The sequence below is a fragment of the Tinamus guttatus genome, unplaced genomic scaffold, assembly GCF_059628265.1.
Source record: "Tinamus guttatus ecotype Peru unplaced genomic scaffold, ASM5962826v1 Tinamus_guttatus_pri_ptg000546l, whole genome shotgun sequence".
In the NCBI taxonomy this organism is placed as follows: domain Eukaryota; kingdom Metazoa; phylum Chordata; class Aves; order Tinamiformes; family Tinamidae; genus Tinamus; species Tinamus guttatus.
The window spans coordinates 3,018,841-3,025,000 of record NW_028289080.1 but is presented as its reverse complement, the minus strand read 5'-3'; positions in this window follow the sequence as shown (position 1 = coordinate 3,025,000).

Sequence of the window (6,160 nt, the reverse complement as noted above, 5' to 3'; positions counted from 1 at the left end):
AAAGCAGAGTGAAGCCAGCCCTGAAAAGGGACCGGGGGTCACAGGGTCCCTGCCTGCAGCATGGCATCATGCACTCGGACACGCGTTACCCTATTCTAGGGGCAAGGTTTAGCCCCTTCAGACCCTGCAGGGTTCCTCTCTGCGCACAGAACTCTCTGCTCCCCTGAATCACTGGGCAGACCTCAGAAAATACAGACTTCCTCCATTCAGAGGGAGACAGTTTTGACTCTTTGGCTTGAGCCCAATAAGGCTAAGGAATAGGTTATCTGCCATGTGTAAGAGTCAAATCTAAATCAAACTCGATTTCAAAAAAGACCATCTCTGAACACACGGAGATGTTCATTTAACATCAGCAGGGACAACTTCGTGTTTCTAAGTATCTTCCCTCTTCTAATTATCAACACCAGCACAAATCTCACTACTCCTTGCAGACTACACAGTGTTCTGCAATTTGATGCTGCAGTGCTGGGGTCCCTTTCACCTGCTCTCCTAACTGGGAGTCACCTGGATGGACAGGAAGGAAAGCAAAACCCACAGAGAAGACAGCGCTTGCCCTAGGTCAGAGGACAACTTACAACAGAGCAGGCAGTAGTCCCTTATTTTCAGCTCAATAGCTGATGCGAGAACATGTTAAGTTTTAAAATCATCTACTGCTATCGCAGGTAAGGCGGATTTATACTGCTTTTAAAATTAATAAATACAGTATTTTGTTTTTTTCCATATCACCTTTCATTCTGGTATCGCTTAGAATACCTTATTTAAAAGGGCAGCAACCCTAACAGCCATAAGAAAGGCTTATACCTCTGATCAGGAAAAAGTTGCTTTGCTAAGTGTCTTGCCCAACTGTCTACCAAAAAAGCAGAACTGTGGTCTGTTTTTGAATACCTATAGGGATGCATGCCACAGCAGATCTTATTTGTAGTTTATATGAGGCAACTATGAATAAAGTATCTAGGGACCATTTATTAATCCCTGTCTGGTTTGCTTTTATACCTCGTCAGAAACTAAGTGGAAAACGCACGCTCTGTTTTATTTTCGCAGCCTGTTTGTTCTTTGCTTGTTTTCAGAGATTGCATCTCTGGCTAATAAGGCTGGTGTCATGCAAGATGAAAGAGTGATGTGTCAGGCTAATTCTTCTCACAGTTAAATATTCTCCTGGCTCAGTGATTGTTTATCTATTGTAGCAATAATTCCTTAATTCCTGTTACCTCAATTTGATCTATAGGAGAAAATAGTTGTTTCCCATTTGAACAAGCTGAAAAGCCACAAGAGGCCCAATTCTGCTGGTCTGTTTAAGCATATGAACAGTAATTAAAGTCAGCATGTTGCATCAAAATAGGGAGAATCGGGTAATATATAAGAAATCTGTGGAAGTTCTTGAAATGTTCTGATGCCTTTAGTGGAAGCACAACTCTACTAAAACAGATGGAAACCTTCACCAACAAGTTCAGCGAGTCCTGAATTTCACCAGCAAGGTCTTAGATTCCAGGAAAAGTTATCACAACAAATGAGCAGACATCAGATGGATGAAACATTGTGTTTGTAGCCAGTGGTGAAGAAACCGACTGCCCAATATCTCCTCCTTAACACTGCAGCACAAACTAAGCATGTTATTAGACCTAAAAAACACTTTATGTGGCAATATGGCAGTGGTGGCAAACGGCAGGAATTATGGCTTGCCAAAAAAAAAAAAAAAAACTCCAATAAAATGAATGAAAACATTTGCCTGCTGGAGCACCATCTTCTGCGAGACATAGTCATGGATCACTATTTGCATGCATAAAATTTGACCCAGTTGCTCAAACCATTTTCCACCCTGCTGTTAATCTTTTGTCATGTGTCAAGACCAAAAGGAAGAGGAAAGACTGGTTGTGCAATACTATACATTAGGGAAAATCTTTCCTGACATCCACTGTTAAATAGTCCTGTAGCATGTTACTTTTACAGTTGAACAGTATTGCTAACTTTTGCAAAATAGTTTTTTTTTTTTTTTTTAAATCAGGCTTAATGAATTCTACTCATTTTTAAACACACCATTTATAAAAAATATTGCATATATGGAAGTGCTCTGAATCAATATCCTTAGGTTTTAAATCATAAATAGCTTTTGACAACTAAAAAAATTCAAGAAAAGAAAAGTTTTATGAATGAAGCTCATTTGCCACCAGGAAACCCCGATTTTCTCTTGAAAATTGTTGACAGAAAATTTTCACCCGTCTCTGCAATACAGCAGCAAACTAGATACCACTGCCAGCTGGTCACCCACAGCCGCTGGGAGCTGGAGTAAGTCAGTGTGAAATGCCTACTGTGCTAACATGAGACGTGCAGCTACAGCTGTATGGTCTCGGTGAGATGAAATATGACTTCCTTTTGGCTCAACACCACTGTAACGTGCTGCTACTTCATTGCAGGACTGTCTGCAGCGTTTACACTGTATTGATTTGGATCATCACAAACTTTCACCTTGCAGCTCTCCGAGTGCATCACTAGATGCACTACCTCTCCAGGGTAGTAGCTGGTCTCTAGCAGTAGCGAGCGGGTATCTTCACAAGAATACAAATACAATACAAGTATTCCTCTAGTTTAAACTTCCATAATTCTCAAAATACCAAGTCACATCCTTGGAAATCAGATGGCACGTTCCCTTCAAAATTGAGACCGAACAGCGCAAAACAAAGCAAGTGACTCATTAAATCTAACACCATCTGCTAGAGACAAGACAATTCAAAAGAAATGGACAAGAAACAGAGGAGCTCAAACAGTTATTGACTATGGGGTATTTAGCTTAGTAATTTAGCTTTGCAAAATTTTCAGCTTCTAAGAACACAAGAAAAACTTCATTGCTGCATTTCTCTCTGGTTACTTGGAAGGGATGAAAGAAAGGATGCTGAGCATATGTATCAGTGTCTGAGAAATTTAACATGCAAAGCATTTTCCAGATACCTCTTTTTTCCCCCCCTTCTCCAAACAAAGGGCAGAAGCTCTAGTTTGCCCCTCTCATGCCCATGCCCACCACCATCCTCCACACTAACTCCCTGCCTTTCTGCCAGGCAGCCACGGGTGCTGATGCTGCATGGGGCCCATTGCAGCTTCTCCTTACAACAAACCTCAGTTCAGGCACCCTGATCCTTGAAACACGGCACCATGGGCAACGCTCATCAAAAACATTCTGAAAGCCAGCAATACTACTTAAAAACATCTCTTAATGTAAGTATTTCCGTTAGGGAATACATAGCTAGGTTGAAAAGTGCATCACTTTGGGGCCCAACTACTAATACTTTATTTTCTTTGCCAGAGCAACTGGTCTGCACTCCACTGCTCTGGAATATTTTCCCTTTCAATGCTCTTATGCTGTTTGAAAGCCCTAGGTACAGGAGATCAGCAAAAGGTCCCTGGCTGCCCAGACCAGTAGGTGCCCTCGGAAAGCGTGACCAGATGCCACCTCCACAGACACGATGCCGCAGTGCTGCCTCCCACCGCAGCCCGCAGGCCACTCGTCTTCCAGCTCCCCACCATCTATTGTGCTTCATTTGAAAACGCTGCTCCGAGATGGACCAGATAAACTCCAGTCATCGCCTCACAATACTTTTTTTAAATTTAATCTTTAAAAGGACAGGCTGCTGGTTAACTGAGAGTTGCTGGCTTGATTGACAGTATCTGTCAGAGGCAATGAACTCCACTTCAACATTGCCTTTATGTCCCTGTGTAAAGTTGTTCAACTGTGACCCTTCCATCTGTTCCAGCTAATCTGAAAGTCATTTAGGCCCGCTTCTCCATTCATCCCCAACACAGCACATTCTCCTGTTAACACACATATGCAAAGTTGTCAGGCTGTCAGCTACGTAAGGGGCTTTTTCCACCACCTCCCTCCATCTTTTTTTTTTTTTTTTTTTTTTTTTTGCAAACTCTCACATCTGTGTAAACACTGCCCCATAAAGATTGCAATTAAAAAAAACATATCAGAAATGACTTCAAATCTTGCTGATTGTTTTTTATGGGCGTGCAAGTAAATCTCATGCAGCGCTTCGCAGAACATGGAATATCAATCTTTAAAGACAGACCAGGTAGCTAACTTCAGTATTCCCATGTGCGAGCCTCCGTATGCTAAAGACTGAGACAAACAACTGCCTGGCCAACAGTGCCAGAGCTTTCCCAAAAAGCACTTTGAATGCAGCTATTGAACTTGGTAGGCTTTGGAAGACTGCTGCTCACAAATGGCTGTTCAGGATTCAGGCCAACTTCCCACTTCTAAGATTACTATCTCCTACTTGGATCGCAACTGGGAAAGTCATATTAACTTTCCCCAACTAATCTAAAAACTCTTAACTTGACTCTCTCAGTTAATTTGCAAATTTAAATTCGCTCTGCACAAGAGGTCAAACACTACCCCACTAGCAAATTCAGCACAGTTCATATTTATCTTCAGATTGACAGGTAAATAATCAGTCCCTTGTACACAAAGTTATCCTTGACAGTAAATTTAAGAGCACAGGGATCTGTCTTTAAACCCAGGTAAATAAGTGTTCTTTATGGCGCTGGAACATTCAGATGCTGCTGTAAAACTTTGTATTATATCCAATAAAACAAAGAGAAGTCCACCAAATCATCTCCGAGGCATCCAAGGAAAGACAACATTTGCTACTCAATTCATTATTGTGACACAAGAAAATAGCACTATTAATATACTTTCCATCCCTCATTTTTCATTTTTGGTACATCTAAACACACGAGAATCTTTTCCTATAGAACTATATGAGAAAACACATCAACATTGTTTCATGTAAAAAACCATTCTGCTTGTCATGAAGGCTAGGCCTTTCCCACAGTACTTACAGCAAATGTAAAGGCAATGGGATTCAGAGCTGATTCACTTGAATCTGAGAGAAGTAGTGATCCTGAGTCCTCTCACATCCTTGGAGCTAATCAACAAGCCTAATAGCTAATGAGGATCAGCTGTTAAGGTCTCTTCTGCTGGCAAAGAGCAGTTTAAGGCAAGATTCATTTCACCTGAACTACCATTAAACATGCTGCCTAGTCTCTGGAAAGAAATATTTTCTTTTAGGGTATGTCTCATCTCATCCATTTTAAATGTAGATCTTGGGAAGAGACAAACCATACATTAGGTGGGCCTTTTTGGTTGTTTATTTTTTACTAATTATTAAGACAGTTGAGACAACTATCTCAACTGGGGGAAGGGGAGTGGCACACTGACGCGGCAAGCAGTACCGCACAGCCCAGGTCAGATGCCGTCCAGCGGGAGTATGGTAGTGGGGAAGTGAGGATAGGAAATGATCCCGGAGTGTCCTCTTTCACCCCTCCTGGGAAACCTGTGGCCTCTGTTGCTTCCCTGAAATGCCTGTATACCAATGCGCGAAGCATGGGGAATAAGCAGGATGAACTGGAGATCTGTGTGCGGTCCCAGCGTCATGATCTCATCGAAATCACAGACACGTGGTGGGATAGCTCGCACGACTGGAGCGCTGCCATGGAAGGCTATGTGCTCTTTAGGAAGGACAGGCTGGGAAGGCGAGGTGGTGGAGTTGCTCTTTATGTGAGAGAGCAACTGGAATGCATGGAGCTCAACCTGGGAGTGGAGGATGAGCGAGTTGAGAGCTTGTGGGTAAGGATTAGAGGGCAGGCTAATGTGGGAGACAGTGTGGTGGGTGTCTGCTACAGGCCACCTGACCAGGACGAGGAGGTTGATGAGGCCTTCTATAGGCAGCTGGATGTTGCCTCACGGTCACAGGCCCTGGTTCTCATGGGGGACTTCAACTACCCCGACATCAACTGGGAGGACAACACAGCCAGGCATAAGCAGTCCTGGAGGTTCCTGCAGAGCGTCGACGATAACTTTTTGACGCAGGTTGTGGAGGAGCCGACGAGGAGAGGTGGGCTACTGGACCTCGTGCTATCAAATAGGGAGGGCCTAGTAGGAGATGTTAAGGTGGGGGGTAGCCTCGGCTGCAGTGACCATGAGTTGGTGGAGTTCAGGATTCAACGAGGAGGAGGCAGGGCTGTAAGTAGCCTTGCGACGATGGACTTCAGGAGGGCCAACTTTAGCCTCTTCAGAGACCTCCTTGGTAGAATCCCATGGGCTAGTGCTCTAGAAGGAAGGGGGGCCCAAGAGAGCTGGTTAGTTTTCAAGCGGCACTTCCTCCAC